Source organism: Mytilus californianus, unplaced genomic scaffold (assembly GCF_021869535.1).
Source record: "Mytilus californianus isolate M0D057914Y unplaced genomic scaffold, xbMytCali1.0.p SCAF_8, whole genome shotgun sequence".
Classification (NCBI taxonomy): Eukaryota; Metazoa; Mollusca; class Bivalvia; order Mytilida; family Mytilidae; genus Mytilus; species Mytilus californianus.
The window spans coordinates 101,873,108-101,889,217 of NW_026262734.1; the positions used below are offsets into that span (position 1 = coordinate 101,873,108).

The 16,110-nt window shown below is 31.4% G+C and overlaps 1 protein-coding gene across 2 annotated transcripts in view; it reads right to left on the reverse strand.

Annotated features, from left to right (window-relative positions):
* The window catches only part of LOC127711612 (tripartite motif-containing protein 45-like), a 28,563-nt gene extending 24,464 nt beyond the window's left edge, over window positions 1-4,099 (reverse strand). For both annotated transcript variants that reach the window (XM_052217709.1, XM_052217708.1), the window contains exon 1: window positions 3,946-4,099. The gene's annotated coding sequence lies outside the window, so the exon portion shown is untranslated. The remainder of the gene's footprint in view (window positions 1-3,945) is intronic.
* Between the last annotated feature and the right edge of the window lie 12,011 nt (window positions 4,100-16,110).

A 16,110-nucleotide genomic window follows, 5' to 3' on the forward strand; every position in this document is an offset into this window, starting at 1 on the left:
TCACTTGTAAAATCAGTGTCATAATCAACTGACATAAGTTAATAATTAAGGTCTATTTAAGTTACAATTATCAGTAATTTGGTTGAAACAATAAACAAAATCGATATGAAACTTATACACAATACTTATAACCACAATATACAGATCAAGTTCGAATTTGGGTATTGTTACTGTTACCGTTCACAATTTATGCCCCTTTAGAACTTATGGGGAGCGGGGGCATCTGAATCCAATGAACACTTTCTTCAATTTTTTTAATATGTATTTTGGAGAAATAATGTAAATTTCCTAGAGAATTTTAAGAATTAATAAAATGCTTCGCAGAGCGCAGCCTGATTTGACCCCAGAGGTCGAACCATGAACAGTTGGGGCAAGTTTGGACACAATATTAAAGCTTGATACTGTCGGAACTTGGATTGTGATCAAATTTTGACATAATATAGGTTTCTGACACAAAATAAATGTGGTCGAAGATCTTAAAAATTTGAAATGTGACATTTAATTTACCTAGTATGGTCTGATATCCAAATTCTAACAACATGGTTAGATTCAGCATATAAAAAAACACCAAACATTTAATTTTAGTTGAAATCAAACAAAAGTTAAATTTTTTACCCTTCAAACCTTAATATGAACTAATTTGAAAACAGGGCCCAAAATCAAAAATCTAAATGCACAATAAGATTCAGCATATCATAGACCCGCAATGATTCAGTTTTTGATGAAATCAAACAAACTTTAATTTTGGACCCTTTGGACCTCAATCTAGACCAATTTAAAAATGGGGCCCAATATCCAAAATAGTATAACAAGGTTAGAACCCCCAAAAATTAAAGAAAATTAATCCCATTGAAATTGGTTAAAAGTTTTTTTTTATTTATTTTCAATTGAAGATTTCTTGCTATTGCGCAATACTGTGCTATTCCGCAATACTGTGCTATTGCGCAATACTGTGCTGTTGCATAATACTTAGTTAATCTGTTATATGTAATAATTTACACACCCTGTTTGGTGTGTATCTCCTGCCATACCAGTATTTGTTTCTTTTATATATAAATCAGAAATAATCAATGTAAAAATGGAAATTTTTGGAAAAAAAAAAAAAAAAAATATTTTTAAAAATCCCCAAATAAATGTCCCCCCCAAAAAAAATTTGAAACTTTGAGAAATCTTGAAGAAACAAAATATGAACCCCCAAAAAAATTGAAAAAAAAAATCCCCCAAACTTTTTGAACCCCCCCCCCCCCCCCCCCCCCCTCCCCCCCGCAAACTCAATCACAGCCTTCCCTTTGTGATATGGAACCTTGTGGTACAATTTCAGAGAGATCCATACACTTACACACAATTTATTGTCCGGTAACTACAAAGTGCTTCTTTTTGGCCCATAATTCCTTAACTGTTGGTACCATAACCCCCAAAATCAATCCCAACCTTCCTTTTGTGGTATTGAACCTTCTTTCATAGAGATCCATTCATTTTAACTAAAGTTTTTGTCCGGAAACCAAATGTTTCTTCGGACGACGACGACGAAAACGGCATGATAGTATTTTACGAACGCAAATTTTTTGCGGTCGCATAAAAATTAATAGAATTTTCCCACCCGCCCCACTTGCTTAAAACAGGCGGATGATCATCTTAAAATTAACTTGATGTGGGCATACTGGAAATAACTAAAAAAAACAGAATAAAAAAAATAATTGAAAAATATGAAATATAGTATCTTCGCCGCGATTTATAGAATTGTCTTCTGAAAGTACGATGAAATGGTCTTGTAGTGTAATCAAATAGTCTACTGGTAAATAAATGACACCTCGTGTTATAAGAAATTGGTAGCTAGATATTGATATGTCTTCATAAGATATTATATGACAGAATAGTATGGTAAAATGACAAAATAATATGAAAAGGTAGCTCCATGTTATATCAAGATGTCTTCGTAGAATAAAAGAATGTCTTCATGACAATGTAAAATGACAGAAGAGTATGAAAAGGTAGCTCCATGTTATATAAAAACGTCTTTATAGTATATAAATGTATCTTAGTGATATAGCAAATTGACAGAGTAGTATCGTCAAATGTCGTAGTAGTATAGGAAATTTGCTTTTTGTTATATCTCAACCCTTAATGATATGATTATCGTCACTATAAGGCAGCTGTGGCGTTCTATATTGAAACTCAAATCAAAACAGTTAAGAGGTCAAATCAAATTCGAAACATTAAAAACCGTGTATTTGCAAAAGTTTTGCCAATATGGATATGGCAATCTATAACTTAAACGCTTGAAACTAATAATTGAAAAATCATGCACAGAAAAATGCATATCAACCCCTTCCACATAAGAAACAGATTCTTATTATCGTTTTGTGACGATAGAATTCATATGAAGATTGGAAATATCAAATACCTAGCTTCCAGGCATCCACGTATAAAAAGGTTCGAGTTAATTCTTATTAAGGGTATACGATACAGTTACAGGGAAGGTAATGACGTTGCCAACGTAAAATGTTATTTTTCGCGACGTCAAACTGTGATCTATCAGGAAAAGATGCATTTTCGACAGATTTTTATCATTCAAACTGATTTAACTTGAAAACGAGTTCATGGACTCCTAGTTTTAAAATGACACTAGGTTTGAATACGTATGAAAATTATTTGTTCCAATTTTTATGAAAAAGTCAACGATGAATTTTTTTTAGATTAGATAAATATACAGCAAAAAAATGCCGTTTTTTCTAAAATCCTAAAACTTTGATAAAATTTCAATATTTCCAAAGAATTGTTATACTCATATAGAGCATACTCATGTAAAGAAGATTTTCCAAATGTTTTTACAAAAATTCGCTTGTGTTTATCTTTTGAAACAAAAAAGTTAGGTATGTCTATCCAAAGGATAAAAATGTCCAAAAAACCGAAATTTTGAGTAAATGTCTAAAATTTCGACCCCAATTATCTCTTAACGTGGCACATGAAGGTATATCTTTTATTACATATTTGAATGGCTTATGTGAAAAATAGCTTGCATGCAAATTTTCGTCAAAAATTCATCGTGGGATCGAAACTGTATCTTATGCCCTTAAGATGATGTTATGGAATAGTTCCCTCAATGACTATTTGATTATAGTATTGTGTGAACAAATTAGATGTAAGTAAGCATCAATGATAAAACAAGTCAACGACAAATACAACCAAATACATCTGGAGGGCAAAATACTGTCTTCTAAAGGAAACAGATGTCTATATAAAATGTCAAGATATAGTTTTTATTAGGTGTGAATAAATTTAACAGAAATAATCAAAGATATCCATTTAGACCCAAATTCTCAAAATTATGAAAAAACTACAGGCGAGGTTCTTGGCTTGTGTTCATTAAAAGGTTTTCTAATGTGTAATGAATATAGTAAAATAATGCAGATTTACTCTTTTTTATAAACATAATGACGGTGGTATAGTATGATTATGGCCCAACTGTTTATATCAAAGTGCCTTTTAAACTAAAATAACCAATTGATATCAATTTTCAGGACTTCATATCATTCATTCAAATATAATTTTACCACGCAAAATAAAGGTAGTTAATCTAAAAAAACTAATACAACACAACAAACATTTTTTATAAGTTACTACAATTACCCTTTGTATGATCAGTAAAACATTTACCCTACAACAAGCACTATTGACCGTTCAAACGATTCTCGCTTTCCTTACAGTAATTTTTATTTACATATTAGTTACATAAACATGATAAAGAAGAAACTGAGAAAGAAATGAATGAATCCATTTGAAACAAAATTTAACTTATTACAAAACAGTAGCTTAACAGTAACGCAATAGAGAAAATATTGTTGAAATTCTTTACTTTCGGTTTTAATAATATCAACCTAATCATAGTTCATCCTCCTTGGTCATGACAAATACACAACTGCAAAAGCAACAAATAAAACTTACCTGTTGGATTTAGTTAGATCAACAGATTAAGAATAAACTACTACTGGTCTGCTGTTTAACTCGCAATACTGGTTCTTGAAGACAAAACTACGTAAACACCTACTTAATATAAGGATGATAAAGTTTGATGTATAACGTTTTTAAACACTACACGGCGCTGTTATCCGCTAAGTGTAACTTCCTGGTAACACCCGTCGGTTAAAAATAAATCAAACAAATTTGATATTTCATTCGTTACAGCAAACATTCAAATTAATATCTTTGCAATGCTGAAAAAATCAACACCATGATTTTTTTGATCTATTAAAGAGGAATATTGTATATTCACTTTACGATGTTGTTTATTCACTTTTCATTTATACGCAATGATGGGCAATTCTTCGGGGGGGGGGGGGGGGGGGGGGGGGGCACTTACTATGTAATGAGTGGTAGGGATGACCCGCTGGAATAGGTCACTATTTCATGCACCATGATATAAGAAAAGGATGAGAAATTCAGATTGAATATATCATTAGGTTGATATTATCACTTGGTTGATTATATCTTAAGTATCTGAAACTAATCAGATGTCAGTATTTATTTTTGATGCGGTTAAACCACAGTCGTAATTGTCAAACCAATTAATCTCTATTTATCTTCCAATGTGGTATATCCACTGATGCTAGTTATAGATGCTATAAATCCGATTATTTCGACATTTGCACCTAATTAACATTCAAAGGTTTGTATGAAACATGAAAACAATTATTAAAAGAAATCCCATAGTGTCAGCGTCCTTAAAGAGGAAATGGCAATTTAACTTTTTATCAGTTTTTCATTTATATAAAACTTAAAGAATTACTCTCTGTGGTGCTACTATCTGGCTATAGAAAAATATATCTAAAGGTCTGGTTTTTTTTTTTGTTAATTGATATATGACAGGGTATATATTTTTGATAAACAGAATATATGAAAAGGGTGGAGTACTTGATGTTTCAGCTGCTCACCCCTACCAAAGAAAGATTGAAGTGCTCATCCTCCCCCCTTTCGAGGGGCAATTAAAGCCGTATAGGTTTAAAACAACAACATATAGCCTATATTTGAAAAAAAAACAAATAAAAAGCCTACAAACCATCCACTTAGAGAAGTAAGGAAACTGAAACTTAACGACACAAAATAATACCAAAAACCGAGAGTGAACGTAGCCGGTGTTGATATGTAAAAAACGAAATAGTTAAATCACACTACTCTTTCAGTCTGTGGGTTTTTTGTATGTCAGATCTTCCTTTTTTCTTTTTGTTATTGGGTTTTTTCAACATGTGCTGATTGGAGTTCTTTAGTAATTTCTAGTTATTTATTCACAACCTTTGCAGACTAGGAACGATGTAAAGCTGGTCATATTGTACAGATACCTGTCTAATGTTGGAGAATCATAAATTGCACTCTGGATGTCTCTTGTCTGTTTGTACTGTTTGGTAACTGAAGCTGATGTATGCTCCTGATTTCATTTTATTCTTACATAATTCAATTCTTACTGCTAAATGAAGACTACACGTGTGCATGCTACTGTATGTTCTTTTAATGTCACAATGTTGTATATTCATTTTTCATTGATACGTAATGATGGACTATTAGGTCGAAAAGGTACTGTTGTTGTTTATCTATCTTTGACCTTATACTCCAGTTATAGCCAAAACTAAAAAAAAACAATAAAATCCAACAATCATTGTTCCATAAAATTGCTGGTTTGATAAAAAGAATATTCTTTCAATCTTCATTAGCTTATTTGCGATAACATTTCTTGGATTGTAGCATAAAATAAAATTTCATGTTTACAAAGGGAAGTGCAGCGGTATAATACACGTAATTTGATTGGATGACTAATCAGATTCTACTATAGATATGATCTCAGCGGCTGTCTGTGAATAAAGTGTAGTAGTCAGCCGAGAACCAGCTTATAAAACATCTTGATTCGAAAGATGTCCGTAAGCGGGAATTTTCCAGAAATTACGTCAGGAGACGCCACATCTAAATTATCGTATCAAATTGGAGACGCGGGAAATTCTAGTGTACGTTGATCACCAAGAATAGTTTGTGACACATGAAAAAACTCAGTCTATGTCATCCATGCACTAGTTAATACCAATTTCAGACATCAATTTATTATGAATTTTTTAAGAAGGTTGGTTATATCGTTGGTGTTTACTCTATATTTTACCTTTAGAGTTTTGCAGAATCCTTACTTGCATGAAATTATATAAATTCAAATTCAAATTTATTGCCATGTAAACTTTAAACAATAAGTTTGCGACAAAGTACAAATCAAGTATTTATTAGCTGAAAATTCACATATATATACGTGTACACAATCATTTAATCACAGTAAATAGTACAGAGTCTCCTGTTTCCTCAGTTCTAATAACTTTTTGATGTAGGACCCCAATTTATTTACTTGTGATGGTGTTGATGGATTTTACATATATAACTCATTGTAGAAAAAAAAATTACAATATCCTGCCAATATCTTCTATTTAAAAACCCGTAAAAATTGTAAGAAATAGAATGTCAATAAACTAGTTGAATACAGTGACTCTTTATTTCCTAAAAATAGTGACAAAGAGATATTTTGTACAGTGTCAATTTCATATTGCGCCACTCTTTCTTACAAGACAGTAGGGTTTCATTTAGGGATGGAAAATAAGTAACCATTTTAATGGCTATGAATATAGTCACTATAGCTGCAGTATAAAACAATATCTGATTAATGTAATAAGGATATGAACTCTTTTTTTGGTTTTCAACACGAAACTGTAAAAATGCTCAGAAAACCTCGCCTTTCCACGGTTTCTCAGATTCACACAATTTTAGAATTTTGCATTTTCTGACGTTGATCAAACATTGTATATTTATGATACAATGTCTTGTAAATAAGTTGAATTTTGATTAGTAATTTAAACAAACCGGTATTTTCAAATTGATGAATTATAGAATAATAATAATTTACTATCGTACATAACTTTGAACGTTCAAATTCTGTTTGAAAATTTTAAAAAACTTGACAACAGAGGGGAAAAAACAACAGTCGTTCATCAAATTATAAGGAAGAATATAACGAAAAATTATATCCTCATATTTAAGTAATATCTGCATTTGTAAATAGTCAAAAATGTTTAAGAAATCATGTAACATTTGCTATATTTTGCTTTTATTTCTCTTTTATTGGATATTTGAGATTTCTACAAAAACGCTAAATAAGATTTATTTCAATTTAGGTTCATCATAGGTTTGTACATCATAGATTTGAAATAGCCATGCATACATCTACAATTATTTATAGTTACTTCCCAAAAATCTGTCACAAAAGATACAACCAAACAAATTGAGTGTCTTTATTGAAATAAAAAAGCAATAAATACCAAAATATTCAGTATAAATTATGACCTTATTCATGTTATTGTTCAAAATTAACAAAAGTCAGGATGAAAAAGTCCGATTTTACAATAATCCACCGAGAAATGAAAATCAAACGTTTGTAGTATAATTGTATTCAATAAATATAATCCAGCTTCAAAATGTTCATTTGTATTCAATTAAATACTGACAAATCCAAGCATTTCATTTTAAAAGCAGACTAACTGGAATTTCCAGGTGTCAATATGCAACTTACGTGATTATCATTCTCGTATATACATTAACATGAGCACAAAGAATGACGTTCAAGATTATTTATATCTTAATCTTAACAGTTCTTTCAACAAATGTGAATACGATTTTATCTTTTCAATTTACTGTAGTAAAATTGTTAACTATTCAACCAACTAACAAACTGGCAATGTTCCAAAATCATTCAATGTATATACCACAACGGTATGTATATAACAGTAAATATAACTTGTCATTAATTTGGTTTAGTAAGAAATTTATAAATATTTTACAAATCATATGTAATGTGCAAACTGATCTTGTTGGCATTCATACTACATCTCACAATTTTTAAATGTAAATAAAACCAAATCACATTTATCGTATATAACCCTGTGATTTTGAGTGTATTAGTCCAACTTATCTAATATCAATTGATGTAACATTAATTATGTCGTTGAATACAATATGAAGACAAGTACAAGAAATATTAAAATACAAAAAGCGGCACACTTTGAACAAAAATTGTCTTCAACTCTACCGTTCTCAATATATCCATTTGATGTTGATTCTGTTTTTCAATCGATATTTGTGTTGAATACTTTGGCAATCCGGGATAATATTCATCGGAGTGTTCGGTATCAGAATAGTCTGATAAGGTTGAAGAAGATCGAACTGGTTGCACAGCATACATGATATTATAGTCTGATGATCCAGAATTATGCAAATGCGTGCGACTATAGTTTTCATATTGATCTATAGATCTTTCTGTACTGAGCTGACGCCAGACAAATCCGCCAGCATAACCTCGTATATGCACGATTGATCCCCCATTACATGTGGTAAACTTATTTGAATTTATACCGGAAGTTTCGTTCACTGGAATTGAATTCAATATCCGTACTTCTTCCGCTTTTCGGAATACCCAGAGCCTTCGATTATCTTGTGTGAACCACTTGTCATTCCACCAAAACACGCTGATTGTAGGAATACTTGTAACTGTGGCTGATCCATTTATAAGTTCGTCTAATGTGTCTCCAATATACACATTTCTATGTCTTGTTGATTGTCCAAATGTACTTGCAATTGAATCCTGAGAATAAAATATTTCTGTTGGCCTTAGATACATATTCACTACTATGCAAAGTTAGTTTCACTATAGAAATACGATTTTCAGAAAATACACATTATGTTATTCTATTCTTAATCACCAAGAAAGTATCCCAAAGTGCAAATTACGTAATGAACATTAACACGTTTGATATTAGAACAATCGAATTAGTACGGATAACAAAACTGAAAATCAGTTCAAATCCTTGTATTAAATATAAACAAAGATTTCTTAAAAGTATAAATCACAGATACTTGTTAATTATAACGAATTGATTTAGATTGGTTCGATCGGCATTTCTTGATTCATCTTTAATTATAACGCTCAGAGTTAAAACGTTCCGAAGGACATTGTTGTATTTTGGAAAATTTGAAGAAAATAATCCGAGAGTAATTTAACACTGAATTGCCTAACTATAACTTTCAGATTATGAAAGTGCTGTACCTTTGCTTTTGGTTTTTGTTATCTACGTGTAGTGATGTTACGTCATGAACTAATTATAATACCGCATATTCCTTTGTTGCTTTAATCACAATCAGTAAGTATCTGATGTTCAAAACACCCGAAACTTTTCAGCTTAATTATTCAAAAGTTATTAAAGATATATATATATAAAGTTTCGAGATTTTTGAAACAGCTGACAAGTCTCTATACGTTCCCTTCCAGTTTCGATTTTTCGCATATTTTATTAAATTTGGAAGTTTTAGCTAACAATTTCATAACAGATTTTCTCAACAACACGATTAAAAAATATTAAAGTTGTGCATATTCAGATATTCCACACTGTGATTAACTTCTTTTTATTGATGAGTTTTTACAAACACTGTGTCGATGCCAATGTTGGTGGACGTTTTGTCTCTAGAGTTTTCAGCAACCCAGTAGTCAGGCAGGAAATATCATTGATAAGTTCATTTTCTGTAAATTTACTGTTCATAAAATGTTGAATATTCGAAAAAAAAAATGAGTTTTTTTTTAACCCTAAGTCGTAGATTTCCTGGCACGTAGTTAGCACAAAATTTTTAATTTTCGGTTTTAAATGCTCTTTAACTTCGTATTTGATTCGGACGTCAAAATATTTTCATTCGAGCGACACTGACGAGTATTCTGTAAACAGACCGTGTGTCTAGCGTACGAAGTTTTAAGCCAAGTATCTTTTATAAGCTTTTAAATCACATCCTGTTTTTTACAGTGGTGTTGTTTATAGAGCACGAAAACTTAGTTACAATCTGTTTAAATTTAGTGGTCTTTTGAATATACGTATTCTTTAAGTTTATCACCGTAGTACAATCTATAGATGTCTGTTTATTGGTTCTAGCATCAAATGTGATTTTTGATAAATTGAAACCTAGTTAATTATGTATTGCTTTACAGTTATGAATATTTATGATCCTACATACTGTTTACTTATATTTGATCGTTGCACAAGATCAGACTGTTTATGACGTCTTCATACTAAAACTGTAATTGTGTACTGATTGATACTTTAGTATAGGAGAACATTATTTAGTAGATGTACTAAGTAGTTTTTGGTACTTCGTGTCTATTTTAGTTTTGTGTTTCGTATCAGTCTATTGAGTTAATCCATTTGTTACTGTTTTTTAAAGTAAGTTCTTATTTTGTGGTGTTACACCACTGATCCATGTAAAGGAGGTTGAACGCTCATAAATATGTTTCACCTAGCTACATTCTTTTTTTACCCGGCCCAAATCAGGGGCCTGTAATTCAGTGGTTGTCGTTTGTATATGTCTGTCATATTTGTTTTTCGTTATTTGTTTTGACATAAATCAGAAAATTAGTTTTCCTCGTTTGAATTGCTTCTTGTTTTTATATGTCGATTCTTTTTAAAGCTAACTATACGGTATGGTCATTGTTCAAGGACTTAAGCTGAACTATAATTGTTTACATCAATGTCCTTCGGAGACCTCTGGTGGATAGTTGTCTCATTGGCAATCATATAACATCACCTTATTTTCATATAGTTCTATTATAGTATCCTCGATCGATCCAGCCACCATTCACCAACCAACCATACACGCTAAATAAACATTAACTACGTCTCTTTATTTTTATATTACTCTAGTTGACCTTAGATGGATTTGGCTATTTTTTAGGTACTGTTTGGTCATACAGCTCTTCAACTATTTCGGTTCTTATACATCCTTGGCTTTCAAATATTCGGCTTTTAGCGTTCCTGATGAAGGTAATCCGAAAGCGGTTCAGACGCATGAAATTTATAACGTGTTGTTTTCATTTTTACAGCACTGGGACGATACCCCTGCTCGTGGACTATCAGTCCCCGAGGGTATCATGATTTATAACAAACCTTTCTAAAATTGTCCGTAAATAAATTAAGAAATTATAAAGAAACTTAGGCTTCAACTCCCTCAGGCAAAGTTGAATTTAGATGGATTTTGGCTTTTTTATGTCGTTTTTTGGTCGTACAGTTCTTGAACTGTTTCGGTTCTTATACGTCCTTGGCTTTCAAATATTTGGCTTTGAGCGTTTCTGATGAAGGTAAATCCAGAAAAGTGCTTCGGACGCATGCAATTTATTACGTGTTGTTTTTATTTTTTACAGTACTTGGTCGATACCTCTGCTGGTGGACTATCAGTCCCCGAGGGTATCATCAGGTCAGTACGGTATTGACATGATTTATAACAAACTTTTCTAAAATTGTCCGTAAATAAATTTAGAAAGTATAAAGAAAATAAGGTTTAATCTCGCTTAGGCAAAGTTGACCTTAGGTGGATTTGGGCTTTTTTATTTAATTTTTGGTCAGACAGCTCTTCAATTGTTTCGGTTCTTATATATTCTAGGCTTTCAAATATTTGGCTTTGAGCGTTCCTGATGAAAGTTAAGTCAGAAAACCGCTTCGGACGATGAGATTTATAACGTGTTGTTTTTATTTACAATAAAATCCACGAATGATGCTTTTATGTTATCTTCATGTATCGAAACAACTATGTAATCACGAACTCAATGTTAAGATTCACAGGTTTCTTTTTTTCTGTTAGATAAAATATTTCTGTGGTCTTTAACTTAAATACAAACATAAATCTACTATTTGTAACACATAACATTGATGAATAGATTGAATGCTTGCTATTATACTTAGCACATTTTTCACTTTGATTGATTGTTGCATATACATATTTCATTTATTTTTGGCAAAGGTTTAATTTTTGCCCTATAACATTTTTTTTCAAACAAAGTAAGGGATACTTTATTGGGTTAAGTTAAAATTGAGAATGGAAATGGAAATGGGGAATGTGTCAAAGGGACAACAACAGCCGAAGGTCACCAATGGGTCTTCAACACAGGGAGAAAATCTTGCATCCGGAGACGGGCTTCAGCTGGTCCCTAAATAAAATGTTGATATTTAGAACAAGAAATTTATTAAAGAAAATGTCAAAACACTTCAAAACTAATTTTGAATGAACACCACCGTCATGGGTATAACCGTTTAAATTTGACTGTTTGTTACACAGACATTTCTCTTGAATAACATGGTGATCCAGAATAAGATTGATCGGAACAAGAAGATTCTGATAATGAAAACGACGAACAACTTGTTTGCGCCGAAAACATATAATGTGGTGATCCTGAATAATGTTTTGTTTCGGGGAAGTTGGACAAATTTGAGCAAATTAAGGATTGACTATTATAGTTTTTGTATTGATTTCCAGATCTCCCTTTACTGAGCCGATGCCAATTTAATCCACCGGGATCATTACGTCGTACACGTACACTTGATCCACAATTCATCGTTGTAAATTTGATTGGATTCACTTCAGGATTTTTATCCACTAAAATTTCATCTACTATTCCAAGTTCTGTCGCTTTTCGGAAAACTCAGAGACGGCGTTTCTCCTTTGTGAAACACTTGCCATTTCGCATAAACGCCTATTCTAGCACTTCTACTGACAGTTGATTATCCATTGATAAGATTATCTCATGTTTCTCCAATATACATGTTACTATGGCTTGTTGACCATCCAAATCAATTTGGAATCGAATATTGAGTTTAAATCTTTTTTGATGGCCTTAAATTCATGTTTGCGACTATGCAAAGTTAGTTTCCTTTTTTTGAAATATGATTTATGAAGATATCTTATTGTATATATAGTCTATAGCCGTAATACCTTTCTAAAGTACATATTACATTACAAAAGGTCGATATTTCAAAAAGCTAACTAGTGCAGTTAAAACATTGTTGTGACGTCATTCTATTGTTGTACCCGTTCTTTATTTCAGTGATTGGACTATCATTTACCTGTAAGAAACCATTATGTTACCTTCAACTGTCCAATATGTGTAAGAATAACCCTTCTCTTCCTTAAAATATTGGACACCTGAAGGTAGCATAATTGATCCTTACAGGTAAATTATATTTCAAGAACTGAAAAAAATCAATCAATTCCCACAATTTTTTTCTTCATGTGAAAAAAAAAAAAAAAATACAACGAAAGAACAAATGATAATTACATAATTTTTTTTTTATTAAAGTCACCTTCCAATACATTAATTTTGTCACTCATCAAGACGGTTTCTTGAGAGATAAAAATCACTTTCAAATTGATTTTAACACTGCCAACACTTATTTCACAGCCATTTTTCCATGTTTTGGGTTGTATCCTTTAGCACCAATTTGGTTGATAATGCTAGTGGTAAGTTTTGTCTTTGTTGCTTTTAGGTATTTCTTTTTCCAAAAGATGTATCCTCGTCCGTCTTTGAGTATCAAAATCGACCTCTGGTGTTGCTCTTTTTCTTCCTAACATCATTTTCAGCTACAATTAAAATGAAAAAAAAAATGAAATAATGCTTCTAAAGCTTGATAGATCATCGTTCATCTGAAGTAAATGGACAAAATAGCTAATCAAGAATTTGATTAACAACCCAAACCTCACCCTGTGTACAAAGTGCAAATCGAGAACTTGCTTCCTGAACTAGGGGACTACAATAGTTTTTATAATTTGCAGGTGTCGGCGTTGATTTACAAGTTGTTTTTTTTTTTTAATCTGATATTATTGCTTGAATAGGAATATAATGCAACACTTCGCTTATCAACGACGATGAATATGGGAAGCAGAATAAAGGAACACGTTACCGCAGGTTATCTGTTAAACAAATCAATAATGTGTCCGATTCGCACTTTGTTCGTAGTGATCGTTTTTGTTTTGTTTTTTTTTATTGAACCGATGTGCTCTCTTGAAATTAAATTAACGTAGGTGCTAGATTTAATCAAATGTTTGTTAAATAAGTTTTAGACAGCTTGTGATTGTTTTATATAAATTTGAACATAAAACCCTTTTCTGCATTGAATTGATTGAAAAAGGGGGTTTATTAAAAGTGTTTTACCATATATAACATCAAAATACGAATTCAATTGTTTCTTTCCAATGTACTTTCCAAACAGTTTCAGACACTTCACTTTAGTTGAGATCTCAGAGGTAAAATTGATTGAGGGCAACTATTATACATTAAGCACAGAACAAAGATATGTACACCTGCAATGCTTTGTTTCGAAAGAAAATAAGAAAGCGTTTTTTGCAAAGGGAAAACGAGAGACAAAATTATGTTTCGGTAACATGTAAAAAAACAACAAGGGACATCAATACGCAAATAAACGAAAAGAGTGACACGACCTTGAAAAAAAAACAACGAGGAAGATAAGAGTAGGCCTGCGTCATACTGTCATACGGCAAATTGTGAATATACATATTTTTTCAGTATAGTAGGTGAATAGGTCTGATCGATTTATTGATCTCCGGACATTTCATGGCGATGAATTTAGATATTATAACTATATTAATTGATTTTTACAAATAAAAGATATACTATCTGGATCATAATTCTCTTGAAATTCATTGAAATAATATAAGATGGTTAAAACAATTCCGATGAACAAACAAAGAATTTGAATTGATTGCATGTTGTTATCTCTTCATTTGTGCTCATTAATTATATGTTATAGTGTTATATTTGAAATAAAATCGACTGCGGTGCACTCGATATGGTTGAACCTTTTTCTTCAACGTGAACCTGATTATCTTCGCATGTTTTTTTTCTTTTTTTCTCATTCACCTAATAAGAAATAAAACCCCAGAAGAAATAAGGAAATAATAGGAGAGGATTACATTTTAAAATATATATATATAACTTGCCATTATTAGCTGCTATAACTATATTATCTTTGTAATCCACACTGAAATCGAATATATTTGAATACACATTTGATTTTAATCCAAATTTTGAAACAACACAATCACTAATTACGACATCATTTTCTTCGTTGTTTGCATTAAGATTATACTTTCATCGTCTTTGTCCATTTTGAGACACCAAACGCATGTAAAGGTATTCTCGGAAAATATATAAAGTCGTCCTAGCGCATGCAAAAATCATGATACGCATACGATGTGTCTTCGTGTACATGGAGCAATACATGTTGTTTACCTTCAACTGTACTATTGTTTAACTTGAGCTACTGTTTAAAGAGGCCAATATGTAGGATAATGTAAATGAAGTTTATTCACAAAAAAATTAACACACTTGATGAAAATAAATCTTAACAAAAGTTTGTATTTGTTTGCTTTTTTCACCTTTTTTTGACGTGTTAAACAATGTTTTAAGTAAGTTATAAGCCTTTAACAGTCCATTCTGTAAAATATTGGACAGAATGGACTGTTATCGGCTTATATCCTTTACTTATTAAATTAAAAAGGAACAAATATGTAATTCAAATCATTGTATTTTAGGAATATGACAGGTTTTTTTTCCATTCGTTTGATGTATTTGAGCTTCTTATTTTACCATTTAATAAAGGACTTTCCGTTTTGAATTTTTCTCTGAGTTCGGTATTTTTGTTATTTTACTTCATTTTAGTATACAAACATGGTATGACATAATATAAAACATATTTCCGCGAGAATGAATCGAAATAAAATATAGCGAATTTGCTGCACTCAATGGGCATTAACTTTCCAATTGTGTTTTCATTAGGAAACATAAAAAAAGAAAAATAAAAAAAAATTCATTTGGAGAAATGTTTTCGAAAGGATTCTAACACTAAAGAGGGAGGAAAAACCAAACTCTTTAATCAACCAAACACATTTTATAAACAGACTTTTCGACAACTAAAGTTTGATACCTATTTTTATATTGTTAGATATATTTCTAGACCTGATGTATATGTAATCCTCAAATCCGTGTACGGCCTCAAATCTATGTCCTATTCTCAAATATGTGTCCAATCGTAACGTCATTCGCAAATCTATGTCTGTTGAAAAGTACGGCCTTAAATGTATGTTTAGTAGTTACAACATACGAAAATCTATGTCCTTGTAAAAAGTTTGGACTCAAATCTATGTCCTCTAACTAAAATAGCCGCATTTTAATCATCTGTCAAAATGTGTCCTCAATCCTTGTGCTTT